Raw genomic sequence first — 17,200 nt, 5'->3', positions numbered from 1 at the left:
ACCAATCACTTCTACTCTCCATCTCCTGGCCTCATGAACATTCTGCTCTCCATCTAAATGCAGCATGGTGTAAGGTAAAACATCATGAGATGGGAATGTGTAGGGAGTTACCCGGTACAGGGCTGTAACAAGAAGGGGAGGTGTCCTTGTACTCCTGTTAGGTAAAACATCATGAGATGGGAATGTACAGGGCTGTAACAAGATGTGAATGCATCCTTGTACTTACAAGATAAGAGAGACATTGATGGATTGAGAGGCAGGAAGCTAGCAGGGAAAGGATAGCAACAGTTTTAGTCATTGGACAAGTAATGATATGATGATGTTCTAAGCACATATCCAAGGGTATAAAAAATCACCATTTTGCTGATAACGGCAGAATGCATTCTCCGACTAACAAGGTTGGTCACAAGTGTTACAATCCGGTAATAAAGCACAAAGAACCCTGATTTCGACTCAGCCTGGTGTTTGTCTCACTCATTCATGAACAAAGCAGACCTAACAATGGCTAGCCTCTTACAGCACCTGCCACCGAATCAGCTGCTGACTGTATAAAAAGTTTGTACATTCTCACTGTGACCTGCATGGGCTTTCTCCAGGTGCTCTGGTTTCCTCCCACACTCCAAAAAAAAAAGTACAGAGTTGGTAGTATGGTAATTGGGCGGCTCAAGTTTCATGGGGGAAAAGGGCCTTCGTTCATGCTCTATCATTAAAATTTAAAATATATAAAAAAATAATAAACCCTTCCTGATTTGAAATAATTCTCTCAGACTCCAGATCCAGAAAGAACACTCCAGCTTTTCTAAACTATCCATATAACTGAATTGTTTCAAGCCTTGCACTGCTCTTCAACTCACAATCATTTCTGCTCCCATCACATTTTCCTGTGATCTGGCAGCCAGACCCCATCAAGGACTGAAACCATTTGCAGCAGTGTGAACTGACTGATTTCTAGGTTACAGCAAGGGTAACTGGGGGAATGACATAAGCTGCAAGCTGAAATGAGTACTATGGATCTATCCTCCACAGATGCCCTGAGCCATTGCCTCCATAATTCTTTGAGCTCTGGTGTTCACACTCACAGTGGGAGGAGCTGGAGCTTCTGCAACAGCATTCTGTGTATGGAATTGAAGCTAGAACATTGTTGAGATTTTGCATGATGGTCACATCCCCAACCTGGTTCAGAGCAAGATGAAAGGGTTGACTAAATAGAGAGAGATGCATTCTTACATCCTCTCCTGTTTGTAAATCGGAGCAGATTCGTAGACGTTGTGTCAAGTACATAATCTGGATTGAGAGAGGTTGTTAATCATTGTGCATTGGTATTGCAATGCTTTGAATTTATCACGTGACCTTTTGACACCGAAACCTGGGCAAAATTGTTCTTGAGAAAACATCAATGTTAAATTTTCATTCACATGACAGAAAGAAGGAGGGTGGAATTCTTCACATTATATGTGAGACAAAAAAAATACAAAAGGTTCTCTGAAAAAATTTGCAATATATTTATTTTCTCCAGTAGATGGTGATATTGTATTCTGTAAAATTAAAGAGTTGTCCTTCATGATGCTGCCACCACCTGTACATAACAGAATTCAGTTGGAACAGTGTTGTTAATTTTGCTATGAAACAAGAAAGTCAGCAGACAGTGCAATTGTAGTTAATGCACTAAAAGGCTGGAGGAACTCAACATGTCCCTCGGTATCCACATTAATCTTGTTCCATTTTTCACAAAAATCTTGTGTTTGCACCTTTCTCACTGTATATCTTTGCGTAAAGCTTAGAAATATTTTCACTTGAGTAATTAATGAAGTGTTCAGTGAGATGCTCCAGCACAAATCCACCATCATCGATCTGCTCGTTTATGTGTCAGAAGATGTGCCCAGTTTTTTAACCGAGCTTTCTTGTACCAATTGTAACTGAGTTGTTAAAAAGAAAGAAAAGAAAGAACCCCCCTTAATTAATGTATCACTCTCCATTTTGTTAATTGAAGAACATAACTGCACAGTACAAGCCCTTCCGCCCATAATGTTGTGCTAACCTATGTGAAACTGCTCCAGATAATCCAATTCTGCCCAACTTCACCCGTAACCCTCTATTTTTCTTACATCCAAGTGCCTAGCTAAGTCTTCTGAACTTACCAGCCTCCACCACCACCCCTACCAAAGCATTCCAGGTAACTACTGTGGTGATATGTAATTACACCACTAAGTCACCGGTGTCATCCAGGTGACCTTGTATATAAAGCAGTCCAGAGCTAGAGTCTAGCCTTCCAGGTTCGTCTTGCAGAGAGAAAAGACCTCTTAATGTACAAATTAGTTTATTAAAGCTGTCTTCTACTCGCACTGCTGGTCTGGTTATTGTCAGTTCAATTTAATAAAATAATATCATAGCTACTAGGATTGAAGCTGCTTCTGCTCCAATGTGCATTCCCGACCACCTGGAGACTCTTCCTGAGGAATGGAATCTGGGGACGACCAGCACACACATGCATCCGAGGACAGAGACAGCAAGGGACCGCTGTACTGGAACCGTGGTGGAATGCGGGGAAGACCACAGAAGTACGATAGGGCAGGTAAGAAATGGCTAAAAGCCCTGCCTGCCCATGGGTTCACCGGTACAGGTGCCGCCAACCCTAAACACCGGTCTGATCAGAAAGGGGCCACCACAAGCGCGGGTGGAAGGATCTCCACAAGTCGTGCAGAATTCCTGACCACTTCAGAGCCAGGGAAAGCAGACATGGCTACCGTCACTCCCCCAGCAGCAGTTTCCCCAGTACCATGGAGACCTGATGCTACCACTGGGATCCCCCCCTAAGCCCGCTGTAAATGTCCCAAAGCCAGAGATTCAGCCAACAGCCCCAAGCATCCAGGTTACTCCTCCAGCAGACACAAGCCCCACAGAGGCTCTACCAGCATCTCCAAGTACCCCAGGGTCCGCCCTTGCTACACCTAGACCCAGAGATCACGTGGAGACCGGGAACAACCCCTGGTGTGCCCCCACATTACCTAAGGGACCAGAGACTACAGCTTAGCCATGTGATGCGACCAGGCAGCAGAAATATATTGCAAACTTCAGAAATCCCGGAGCCGGCACGCACTTCGGCCGCTGGCAGAGATACTTTCTGAATTACGTGGAGGGTGCTGAGGCATCAGATAAAGAGCTATTAATGCTGCTGTTAGCGCAGCTGGGAGACCACCCTTACTCCCTTATATAGGATGCCAGGTCCTACCAAGAGGCAATGAGCATTTCACAGAGGCATTACAGTAAGGGGCATAGTGAACTCCACTCCCAGTACAGACTCATGACCAGGTCACAACAAGTAGGGGAGTCTGCCAGAGATTTTATACTCTCTCTGAAAGACCTGGCGAGAGGCTGCAACTTTAAAACAGTATCAGCTCAGGAATATGCGGAGGACCTTATTACGGACAGAATTGTTGAGGGCATACGGTCCACTGAGACGAGACATTGATTGCTGGAGAAAGGAATGGTGGGGCTAGATGAGGCAGAGACTATTGCAGAAGCTTTAGAAAGCACCAGGAAAGAATTGGAGGAGTATTCACAGGACCCTTGGGCTGGGACAAACATCACACTGCTGGACCCTCTAGCCCCATGAAAAGAAAAGTTTGCTGCCTCACAGGAATTCACAGCAGCAGCACACCTTGAGGGTCCCAAGTGCTTTTTCTGTGGACAAAGAAAGCACCCCAGAGCCCTCTGCCCTCCCAGAGAAAATGTCTGTTCCAACTGTGGAAAGCGTGGGCATTATGCAAAAGTCTGCAGAAACCCCAAGGCCACAGCCAAGGCCCATTCTCATGCTAATGAGAGGCGGGAAAGCTCTTCTTTCTCCAGAAGAAGAAGAATGCCATGTGCAGCTGGCCATCTTGGACAAATGCTACAGAGCATAGGACACAGTCTTCAGGAGATGAATATGACGCCGAGTACTATCGGATGGAAGGACACGAAGGACACGCCAGACTTACTTCCCTACGCATGAATTAGGCAAGTCCACACAATTTATCTGATGCCACTGTGTGCATCAAAATTAACGATGTGAGGGTAAATTGCTTAATAGATAGTGGAAGCACTGAAAGTTTTATTGACCAGGGGTTAGTCAACTGCCTTGCCCTCCCCACATGCCCGAGTGAGCACCGGATCCTGTTATCTGCCAGCAGCCTTAAGGCTGAGTAAAACAGTTTTGCAGGGTTACTCTAGAAATCCAGAGCACAAAATACAAAGGGTACAAATTACTAGTACTCCCTCACCTCTGTGCCCTGGTACTATTAGGGTTAGATTTTCAGTGCCAGTTAGAAAGCATTACAATAGTGCACAATGGGCCTCACCCCCCACTACGCCTTACGAAGAAACAACACTGCAGCCTGTCTGTCCTGAACATAGAATCCCCTCCGCTGTTCACACATCTGACCCCAGAATGCACACCAATAGCCACAAATAGCAGGAGGTACAGCCCGAGGGACAGAGCCTTCATTAGGACAGAGGTGCGCAGGCTACTACAGGAGGGCATCATAGAGCAGAGCACCAGCCCCTGGAGAGCCCAGGTGGTTGTAGTCAAGTCAGGAGAAAAACTGTGCATGGTAGTGGATTACAGCCAGAAATTTATGCCTACCCCCTGCCACGCATAGCAGACATAGTCAACAACATTGCGCAGTATAAGGTGTTCTCCACCATAGACCTGAAGGCAGCATACCACCAACTGCCCATTAGAAATAGCGATCGCATTTACACGGCATTTGAGGCAGACAGCAGGCTGTATCAATTTCTGCGACTCCCCTTCAGTGTCACCAATGGAGGATCCCTGTTTCAGAGAGAAATGAACCGAATGGTAGATGAGTTCCAACTGAAAGCGGTGTTCCCCTACTTAGATAACGTGACAATCTGTGGTCACACTCAGCAGGATCATGACATGATTTTAAAACGCTTCTTCCAGGCAGCCGAAGAAAGGAACCTAACATACAACAGGGACAAATGTGTCTTTAGCGCCAGGAAGTTTCCAATCCTAGGCTACATAGTACAGAATGGGGAAATCAGCCCAGACCCAGCCCATATGCATCCTCTCCTAGACCTCCCAGTGCCACACATGCTGAAAGCACTAAAAAGGTGTTTGGGACTATTCGCTTACTACGCCCAATGGGTCCCCAACTACGCCGACAGGGCCCGCCCACTTATAAAAGCCTCAGTTTTCCCACTGTGCCCAGCAGCCACCAGAGCATTCAGGGACATTAGGGACCATATCGCTAAAGCTACCATGCGGTCCATAGATGAGTCGATCCAATTTCAAGTAGAAACGGATGCATCCGATGTGGCTCTTGCAGCCACCCTAAACCAAGATGGACGACCGGTGGCCTTTATCTCGCGAACCCCAGAGGGGTCAGAGGTAAGACACTCAGCAGTAGAGAAGGATGCCCTAGCCATTGTGGAAGCAGTAAGGCACTGGCAACATTATCTGGCGTGCAAACACTTCACCCTGTCACGGACCAATGGTCTGTGGCTTTTATGTTCGATAACCAGAACAGGGGGAGAATTTAGAATGACAAAATCCTGCGCTAGCGGATAGAATAGTCTACATTTAACTGTGACATTCTATAACGCCCTGGGAGACTCAACGAGCCCCTGGACGCACTGTCCAGAGGCACTTGTGCCATCCTTAACTACATGTCCCAGTTGCAGAGCTTACACAATGAGCTGGGCCACCCAGGGATCGCTAGACTGTTTCACTTCCTTAAAATCCAAAATTTCCCATTTTCGGTAGAGGAAGTGAGGTCAGTGAACAAGAGCTGCCCCATCTGTGCGGAATGCAAACCGCAATTATACTGGTCAGACCAAGCCACCCTGATAAAAGCTACCAAACCTTTTGAGGGCCTCAGCCTCGATTTTAATGGACCGCTCCCGTCCAATAATAGAAATATCTATTTCCTGAATGTAATAGATTAATATTCTCATTTTCCCTTCGCAATCCCGTGTTCTGTTTTATCAGCCATTGTTATAAAATGCCTTCAACCCATCTTCAGCATATTTGGGTACCCGAACGACATACACACAGACAGGGGTGCTGCATTCATGAGCTCAGAAGTACAGCAGTACCTGCACGAGAGAGGGATTGCTACCAGCCGCACTACAAGTTACAATTCCAGGGGGAATGGATAAGTCAAAAGGGAAAATGCTACTATCTGGAAAACGGTCCTCTTGACTTTAAAAGCAAAAGACCTGCCTGTTACTAGATGGCAAGAAGTGTTGCCAGAAGCCCTACACTCTATATGTTCTTTGTTGTGTACTGCCACTAAAATGACCCCACATGACCGTATCTTTTCTTTCACAAGGAAAGCCACGACGGGCCCAGTGCTGCCTAAATGGATGAGGACACCAGGACCTGTTCTTCTCCGGAAGCACTGCAGACCCCTCAAAGCGGACCTGCTGGTGGATCAAGTGGAGTTAAGGCACGCGAACCCTCAGTTCGCCTTCGTCACATTCCCAGATGGAAGAGAAGACTTGGTGGCCACCAGGGATCTCACGTCGGCCGGATGTGTGAACAACGCAGAGGAAACACAGATGTCTACGGATCAACAAGGAGCGCAGCAGCAGTCACTAGAACAGTCGTCCATCGAGTCACCCCAGAGGACTATACCACCCACCCCGGAAATCAGGACCCTGGGTATGCCTGCCCCACAAAATATCACCACCCCAGACTTGATGGCAGGACTTAATCCCTTACAAGAGGATCCCCAGCCCACACGGCCACATGGCCATCTATTACTTCCCACTCCCACACCTCCACCAAGAAAGGCAGACCACACTCCCCACCCCTATACCACTACTGAGGAGGTCCAGAAGGCAACGGAAGTCACAAAAAATTTTGGACTTATGAACTTACAAAAAATGGAAGGAGGATGGGGGCGTGGGGGGGGCAGGGGGAATAACTATTTTTTAAGGGGGGATGAATAAGGTGATATGTAATTACACCATTAGGTCAATAAGGGTCATCCCAGTGATCTTGTATATAAAGCAGTCCAGAGCTACAGTTTAGCCTTCCAGGTTTGCCTTGCAGGGAGACAAGACCTCTTAGTGTACATATTAGTTTATTAAAGCTGTCTTATATTCACACTGTTGGTGTGGTTATTGTCAGTACAACTATCATTCTCTCTGTAACAAAAAAAGTACCTCGGACATCTCCCCTAAAGTTTCCTCCAGTCACCTTAAACAGATATCTTCAGGTATTTGCTGTTGTCACCCCAGGAAAGAGGTGCTGGCTGTTCACCTGACCAATGCCTCTCATAATCATTCTGTCCCCGCTCATTCTCTGTCGCACCAAGGAGAAAAGCCCCACCTCAGTCAACCTTGCTTCAAAGGAAATGGATAACATCCCAGATCTACATAAGTTCAGTTATGAGGAGAGAATGAATAAGGTGGGTTTATTTTGCTTCGACTGGAGGAGGCCGAGGGGGAATGCAATATTAGGAAGGGGATAGACAATGGGAAATTTCCCTTGAGCCAGGAAAGCTGGGTTTAGGGTAAGTGGTAAGAAATTTGGAGGGATCTGATGAGATTGTTTTTTCACTGTGAAGAAGTTTAAAATCCGGAATACGTTTCCTGAATGGGTGTTGGAGACAGGTACCTGCACACCATGCAAGAAGTTTCTGGACAAGCACTTGAATCATTCAGGGATTGATGCTGCAGACCAGGTGTCAATAGACAGTTGAGAATTTTCATGGTGGGACTGGAAGTCCTGCTTCTGTGCTGCATGACTCTATGATCCTGTGACTTGATATGGTTGATGCCATTTATTGACTGAGTTAGTTACTGCAATGAACCCAATATTTTTTTAACCCATCTCAGCAAATAAAACATAATGATTGGCAGCACGGTTAGTGCAAAGCTTTGACAGCTTCAGTGACCCAGGTTTGAATCTGGTGCTGTCCGTAAGGAGATTGCTCGTTCTCCTGTGTCTGCGTGGGTTCCTTCCAGGCGAGCTGGTTTCCTCCCATGTTCCAAAATGATACAGGGCTGGTGGGTTGATTGGTCACATGGATGTATTAGGGTGGTATGAGCTCATGAGCTGAAAATGTGCTGCAACTCTAAATTTAAAAAAAATTATGAAAATTATGCTAAACAAAATATTTTCACTAATTGTTGAAAATAGTGTGCATAAATTTTAATATTCTTTATTTTATTTAAATATTGAGATATTTAGTAAAAGGGCTTCAATTTAAAACAGAGATGTGGAAACATTTATTTAGCCAGAGGGTTGTGAGTCTGTGGAACTTGTTGCCACAGGTGGCTGTGGATGTGATTTTGTTGGGTGAGATTGACAGGTATTTGATTAGTCAGGGCATCAAGGGTTACAGGGAGAGAGCCGGGGAGTGAGGCTAAGTCGGGAGGTGGATCAGCTAATGATTAGAATGGTGGAGCAGATTCGATGGGCCAATTGGCCTACTTCTTTTCCCATATCTTGTCATTTGTTTCATGTTTTATAAGTATCAGAGATAACCACATTTTGGAAGAACCAATGAGAATGAATGTTGTTTCTCTTACCTGAAGGACCTCAGTGCTGAATGTTTATAACAATTCCTAGTCACAAATGTCAAAGTCTAATTTCCTTACATTCACTGAAAGTCTGAGGCATTGAATTTAATTTCACAAAATGTCACAGTGGGATTTGATTCACATACCTAATGCTAATGTACTGCACCTTCAATATCTGTATGTCTGGTGCATAAAACCCTCTCAAAGAACAAAGTGAACAGGAACATTGAATGAACAAAGATAAACTGGAGGGACTCACCAGGTCAGCCAACATCCAGGGAGCGAAATGACCCGTTGTCGAGATCCAAGATTCCTTTATTGTTATGAAATGATACAAAACCTAACACTACAGGAAATTTCCTTCTCCCTGCCGTAACCATATAACCGTTTACAGTGCGGAAACAGGCCATGTTGGCCCTTCAAATCTGCACCAGTTCACTTGAACAACTCTGCTAGCTCCCCCCTCCCGCTGTCCGCCCATAACCCTCCAACCCCCTCACCTCCATGTACACATCCAACTTTCTCTTAAATGACAGAAGGGACCCTACCGCAACTATCTCTTTTGGAAGTTCATTCCATTCTGCCACCACTCGCTGAGTGAAAAAGTATCCTCTAATATTTTTCCTAAAGTTTTGCCCCCTTACCCTTAACTCATGCCCTCTTGTTCCAACCTCCCCTGTTCTCAGGGGAAAGAGTCTATTTACGTCTAGTCTATCTATTCCTTTCATAATTTTAAATACCTCTATCAAATCCCCTCTCATTCCAATTTATTCATTCCAATGAATAAAGTCCCAGTCTCCTTAATCTCTCCCTGTAATCTAGATGCTGTAAGCCAGGCAACACACTGATAAATCTTCTTTGCACCCGCTCCACCTTATTTATATCCCTTCTATAATTTGAAGACCAGAACTGAGCATAATACTCCAAACCTGGCCTCACCAATGCCTTAAACAGTCACAGCATCACTTCCCAGCTCCTATACTCTATACTATGATTTACGAAGGGCAGCATACCATATGCCTTCTTAACCACCCTGTCTACATAGGAATCCACTTTCAATAAACTCTGTACCATAACCCCCAGGTCCCTCTATTCCTCTGTGGACCTCAATGCCCTCCCCTTAACTGCATATGTCTTATTCTGGTTATTTTTACTGAAATGCAGCACCTCACACTTGTTTACATTGAATTCTATCTGCCATCTTTCAGCCCACTCTTCCAAATAAACCAAATCCTTCTGTAATCCAAGAAAACCTTCCTCACTATCCACCAGCCCACCTATTTTTGTATCATCCACATATTTGCTTTCCCAGTTAACCACTCCCTCCTCCAAATCATTTTTTTCTTTGGCTTGGCTTCGCGGACGAAGATTTATGGAGGGGGTAAAAAGTCCACGTCAGCTGCAGGCTCGTTTGTGGCTGACAAGTCCGATGCGGGATAGGCAGACACGATTGCAGCGGTTGCAAGGGAAAATTGGTTGGTTGGGGTTGGGTGTTGGGTTTTTCCTCCTTTGCCTTTTGTCAGTGAGGTGGGCTCTGCGGTCTTCTTCAAAGGAGGTTGCTGCCCGCCAAACTGTGAGGCGCCAAGATGCACGGTTTGAGGCGTTATCAGCCCACTGGCGGTGGTCAATGTGGCAGGCACCAAGAGATTTCTTTAGGCAGTCCTTGTACCTTTTCTTTGGTGCACCTCTGTCACGGTGGCCAGTGGAGAGCTCGCCATATAACACGATCTTGGGAAGGCGATGGTCCTCCATTCTGGAGACGTGACCCATCCAGCGCAGCTGGATCTTCAGCAGCGTGGACTCGATGCTGTCGACCTCTGCCATCTCGAGTACTTCGACATTAGGGGTGTAAGCGCTCCAATGGATGTTGAGGATGGAGCGGAGACAACGCTGGTGGAAGCGTTCTAGGAGCCGTAGGTGGTGATGGTAGAGGACCCATGATTCGGAGCCGAACAGGAGTGTGGGTATGACAACGGCTCTGTATACGCTTATCTTTGTGAGGTTTTTCAGTTGGTTGTTTTTCCAGACTCTTTTGTGTAGTCTTCCAAAGGCGCTATTTGCCTTGGCGAGTCTGTTGTCTATCTCATTGTCGATCCTTGCATCTGATGAAATGGTGCAGCCGAGATAGGTAAACTGGTTGACCATTTTGAGTTTTGTGTGCCCGATGGAGATGTGGGGGGGCTGGTAGTCATGGTGGGGAGCTGGCTGATGGAGGACCTCAGTTTTCTTCAGGCTGACTTCCAGGCCAAACATTTTGGCAGTTTCCGCAAAGCAGGACGTCAAGCGCTGAAGAGCTGGCTCTGAATGGGCAACTAAAGCGGCATCGTCTGCAAAGAGTAGTTCACGGACAAGTTTCTCTTGTGTCTTGGTGTGAGCTTGCAGGTGCCTCAGATTGAAGAGACTGCCATCCGTGCGGTACCGGATGTAAACAGCGTCTTCATTGTTGGGGTCTTTCATTGCTTGGTTCAGCATCATGCTGAAGAAGATTGAAAAGAGGGTTGGTGCGAGAACACAGCCTTGCTTCACGCCATTGTTAATGGAGAAGGGTTCAGAGAGCTCATTGCTGTATCTGACCCGACCTTGTTGGTTTTCGTGCAGTTGGATAATCATGTTGAGGAACTTTGGGGGACATCCGATGCGCTCTAGTATTTGCCAAAGCCCTTTCCTGCTCACGGTGTCGAAGGCTTTGGTGAGGTCAACAAAGGTGATGTAGAGTCCTTTGTTTTGTTCTCTGCACTTTTCTTGGAGCTGTCTGAGGGCAAAGACCATGTCAGTGGTTCCTCTGTTTGCGCGAAAGCCGCACTGTGATTCTGGGAGAATATTCTCGGCGACACTAGGGAATCACGTTGCTCTCCATTGCAGGCAAAATCTTCGCTAGGATTCTACTAAATAGAATAATACCTAGTGTCCAAATCATTAATATAGATGATAAACATCAAGGGACCCAGCACTGATCCCTGAGGCACTCGCTTGTCACAGGCTTCCAACCTGACAGACAGTTGTTCACCATGACTCTCTGCTGTCTATCTTCCAGCCATCTCTGAACCCATGTCACAATCTCTCTACTGATCCCTAGTGACTGAACCTTACTTATGAACCTTACCTGCAGAACCTTATCAAAAGTCTTACTAAAATCCAAATAGATCACATCAACCACCCTACCTTCATCCACTTTTTTTGTCACCTCCTCAAAAAACTCAACAAGGTTCGTCAAACATGACTTTCCCTTCACAAACCCATGCTGGGTGCCCCTAATCAATCCAAATATGCATATATACTATCTCGAAGAATACCCTTCATAACTTTCCCTACCACCGAAGTCAAACTTACTGGCTGATAATTACTTGGCCTGCATCTAATGCCTTTTTTTAAACAACGGAACTACATTTGCAACCCTCCAATCCGACGGTACCACACCCTCCTCCAGTGATCTTTGAAAAATCACTGTCAGTGTCCCCACTATTTGCTGCCTGACCTCCCTTAAAGTCCTGGGAAAAATCCCATCAGGACCAGGAGACATCCACCTTTATTGACCCTAGAAGCTCCAAAACCCTCATTTTACTAATCCCTATCCTCTCCATAACTAAGCTATTTGCCTCACTTATCTCATACATCCCAATGACCCTTTTCCTCGTGAATACAGACGAGAAAAAATTGTTCAATATCTCTCCCATCTCATACGGTTGCTCACAGGTCCCATCATCCAGTGAACCTACTCTATCCTTAACCCTCCTTTTAAAGTTCACATATCTGTAAAAACCCTTTGGATTCACCTTCACCTTAAGGCAGATAAGGAGTCACCATTGGTGTAGCCTGGTAGCCCTTACAGTGCGAAGGAAAGAGAAGCAAAAAAGAATCCCTGCAGAGTCACTGAGTGTCCATTCGTTCCCGCAGCCTCTGCAGCTGCACAGAGTCCTGTTCGATCCATCAGCCGCTTGAGCCCCAGATCCAAACCAACAACACAATCAGGAAACCTTCAATGCCCCATGCACTTTGAGGGCTCTTCATGCTCTCGTCATCCTCTTGAATCCTGACTCTGATACCCTGTTCCCAAGAGCCAATCTCCAGCAGCCTGCTGCCCGTGTGGGCCCACCGACCCGAAAAGTTGCTCACGGCCTGTGTGGGTTCCTCAGCCACTTGCTGGTTTGCTGCTGTGGTCACTATCCTGTCGGGTCGTCTTTTCTGCTCCTCCTTCTCAATGTGGCATGTTCTTCCCTCTCACCGCCACCGCCCCCCCCCCCCACCCAAGTTTCTGGTGCTCTGCGCTGGTCTGCTGCTCCTCAGAGACTGCAACTCCTTGTGGCTGCCGCTGTTGAGGACAAGTGCTGCCATCTTGGGCACAAACACGTGATTTTAGTTTAAAAACTGCGTCGACTCCTTTAACGAGTCATTTAAAGCCTTTTCGGAGTCACTGATATTTGGACTGGATAATTGAACTCTTCAGGGCAGCGCTACATCTCTGCTGTCCCGAGTCCACACCAGCGGCAGCGCTGCCACTACAGGGCCAACATTTTTTTTGTGACTGCTTTGAACAGGAGCATTACTGGATTAGATAGCATCTCGGGAGAGAGAAACAGAACTGATGTTTCAATCAATGGTATTTCATTAGAGCTTGTTGCTTTTGTCCGGTTAACTCAAGTTTTCTCTTTCCAAAGATATTGTCTGAGATTGCATGTGCTCCCAGCATTTTCCTTTATTCCAAATTTCCAGCAACTTCAGCGACCTGTACCTCATTATTCCAGCATTGTCTTTCCTCCCTCCTCTCCATTCATTCATCTCCTCTATTTATACATCCCCAGTATAGATGGGACACAGTTCGGAATCCTTAGCCTCCCTCTCTCAGCCATTTGGAACACTGTCTCTCCTGGTATCCACCTTATCAGAGACACATACTTTGTTATACTTATCCCACCCCCTTCATCAGAACTTAAAACATATTGGTTTCCTCATTTGGCCTTCTTCCAATGAAAAATCATCTACCTGAAATGGTAACTCTGTCTGACCATAGATGTTTTCTGACCTGTTGTTTCAGAATTTTCTGTTTTTATTTCAACTTTGTTGCATCTGCAGTTTTTTTTCTGCATCTCAGGTAAGATGAGTGCAACTCAATTCTCCATTTAACACAGTCTTATCTCTCTTAATAGGGAGGACAAACAAGGCACAATTGCCTTTTCATTTCTTTTCCTTGCACTCTTTCATTTTGTTAGTGAAGTAATAATCCGGAGGGGTGAGCAACTGAGTTTTTTGAGTATCACGGCATTTATGGTTTTATCGTGTTTTAACTGCTTCACTTTCTCATGAAGTCATTTTCTCAGCTGCTTTAAATTTCAAGATTCAATTTATTGCCATGTAATAAAGGCAGTGTCACATTACACAAAATTGCTTTTGCCTGCTGTAAGGCAGACAGATTCGCCTGAAGCTCCTGTTACTGTCGGAAAAAGAGAAGCAAGAGTCACCGAGCGTCCGTGGATTTGCCTCCAGTGCTCCCGCAGCCTCACAGATTCAAACCATCGGTAAACTGAGCTTGAGATTCAAACCTCTGATGTTTCGGAACCCTTCTGCATCCTCCACACCTCTCGCATCCCTGTTCCGATACTTGGTACCACTTCAGCCAGTTTTGAGCCAGTCTCCGGCAGTTCGCAGACTGGTACAAGTCCCCCTGACCGCAGTCTCCAGCAGCCCATGTGTGTCTCTCGCCTGTGTGGTCTTTTCAGCCGCAAAACCCCTCACCGGTCCGCCATAATGGTCACCATCCCGTGGGTCATCTCCTCTGCTTCTCCTTCTCAGACAGGGTTGGTCTCCCCATTTTTATGGTGCCCTGCACCAGTCCTCTGCTTCCCTGGAGTCTGCAAATCCTGGTGGCTGCTGCCAATCATAGCCACTGCCATCTTGGGGGCAGATCCTGCAGTCGCTGGATTTTAAATAAAATCACCTTCGGCTACTTTAGTAGGCAATTCAAAGCCTGTATGGAGCTGGCAGCAGTCAGACTGGGCAGGAGCGCTGTGTCTCTGCTCCCCACTCCCCGTGGTTCCACACCAGTGGCAGTGTCCAGCAACACCACCAATTTAGGGTTTCCTCAAAACAAAACTAAGCTCAACATTGGTCAATAGAATCTCACAATGGCTGGGAAATGGGAGGTGCAAAATACCTGCTCAGGGAGTTTCAAAGTGGAAGGGATCTCACCTTGACAAAGCAAGAACACTGAATCAATCCACTGTACTATTGCACATTGAGGAGTACAGTTCAACAATCAAGTGGTTTGCACCATCTATTACAGCAGCAGTGACCCTGTGCTGTCTCAGAATCAGAATCAGGATTTATGGTCATGAACAAGTCACAAAATTCGGTTTTGCAGTGCAAACATTCATATAAACCTCTCTTACAACAATAATTTTTTTTTAAATAATGCACGAAAAGTAAGGCAGCGTCTTTGGTTCACTGATTATTCAGGAATCTGATGGCAGCGGGAAAGAAGCTGTCCCTGTACCCCCGAGTGATCGTCTTTAGGCTCCTGTATCTTTTTTTGATGGTAGCAGAGTGAAGAGGGCATGGCCTAGGTTGTGGGGGCTTTGAGGATAGAGGCTTAATTTTTAAGACACTGCCTCATATAGATGTCATTGATGGAGTGAAGTCTGGTGCCTGACAACCCTCTGGAGTTTTTTTCTTGTCCTGATAGTTGGCACCTCCATATCAGACCAGCCAGAATGCTCCCCACGGTACATCTGTGGAAGTTCATGAGAGCCTTCGGTGACCTACCGAATCTCCTCAAACTCCTCATATAGTTGCTGGCGAGCCTTCTTCATGATTGCATCGACATGGAGGCTCCAGAACAGATCCTTGGAGACGTTAACACCCAGGTATTTGAAATTCTTGACCCTCTCCAGTATGAGGCCTCCATGAGGTCTAGGATGTGCTCCCCTAGCCAACAATCATCTCCTTGGTTTTGCTGACGTTGAGTGCAAGATTGCTGGCATGACACCATTCAATGCGCTGATCTATCTCCCTCCTGTACGCTTCCTCATTGCCGTTTGTGATTCTGCTGACAACTGTGCTCTGATCATCAAAATTGTAGATAATATTGGAATTGTGCCTGGCCACACAGTCATAAATGTATAATAAATAGAGCAGTGGGCTAAGTACACATCCTTGAGGTGCCCCTATGTTGATAATCAATGAGGAGAAGACATTGTTTCCAATTCATACTGTCTGTGGTCTTCTGATGAGGAAGTCAAGGATCCCTGTGTCTGTGTGGGGTTCCTTCGAATGCTCCAGTTTCTTCTCACCCTTTAAAAATGAATGGGATTTTGTAGGTTAATTGGTGAATTTGGGTGGCACAGGCTGGAAAGGCCTGTTACCATGTTGCATCTCTAAATTTAGCATTTAAGTTAAAAAAAATATATATAAACGCAATAAAATCAACATTAAATACATTTGCCATGAGGTTATCTTCTTTGTCTCAGTTCCCTCTGGAATTCTATTATTCTTGAAATCTCACAAAGTCCAGCAGGGCGACTAATTGAACATAGTGAAACATCAAAGTCTGCAGATACTGTGATTGTAGTAAAAACACACAGAAAGGCAGGAGGAAATCAGCCAGTCCCAACATGAGATGCCTGCAAAAATATTTGTGGTTGCAGAGATGGTTTGAATCACCCTTCAAATAATCTCTTTTCCCTTTTATCTGCACAGGTGCGCTCTGGAGATAAGAGTGTTTGCAGATAGAATCCTTAAACCTGCCAGAAGATTTATGATCTGCAGCAATCCGTGACCCTGTTTTCTTCTGAGACATACACGAGCTGCAGCAATCACATCGAAGACCTGAAGATATAACACCGATGGTATTTCTGCAAAGTCTCCAAATATGATGGCAAAATAAGTGAATCAAGTCCATGCCCTCTCCCACAACTGTCTTCACAGTCAGCTGACTCACATCCACAAGACTTCCAAAATAGAAACTCTATACTGTGATCTGGCATGGGAGGAAATTGCCAGGTGGACATAACAAAAGATTCCAGGATGATCTCAAAACCTCACTGAAAAATGCAGCGTCTCCACGAACTCATGAGAATGATTGTGCCCCAATGGTTCAGAGTGAAGAAGAATGGTTCAGATTGGCATGGACAACTTAGAGTTCATGTGTTAAGTGTGCACACAAGCCCAGCATAAATGCTAGACAAAGTACACCACCTCCTAAACTATCCAACCACTTTCCGGGCCAAGCATATCTAACTCCACCTGAAAGAGTGTCTAATAATATCCTAGACTGAGAGAAAGAAACATGTAATCCTCCATCCCAGATGACTGCTTGAAAGAACCAGAAGGTGGCAACAATTAGGGACAGAAATAGCATGAGCTCGGGGCACTACTGCATGGGGAGGCGCCGCTTGAAGGGGGGGGCACCACTTGAAGGCTTCCCCCCCAGCGCCAACATACATCTGTTTCTTCTCCACTCAGTACACTCATCCTAGCATTTGCGCTCAATTATACAATGCCAAATACAACGTGGTGGCCACCAAGGCCAGCTCTGGCAAGACCTCCTTGTCACCGTATATTTTGACACATTGGCCACCCCTGTCAAAGCCGTTATTTTCCGTAGATATTCCCCCTGCACAGAAAGGACCTACAATTTGTCAAATACTTTCTTTCATGGCATGTGGGCAATAAAGAC

The sequence above is a fragment of the Narcine bancroftii genome, chromosome 8, assembly GCF_036971445.1.
Source record: "Narcine bancroftii isolate sNarBan1 chromosome 8, sNarBan1.hap1, whole genome shotgun sequence".
NCBI classification, from domain to species: domain Eukaryota; kingdom Metazoa; phylum Chordata; class Chondrichthyes; order Torpediniformes; family Narcinidae; genus Narcine; species Narcine bancroftii.
The sequence above is the reverse complement of the archived record's forward strand: the minus strand, read 5'-3'. Positions refer to the sequence as shown.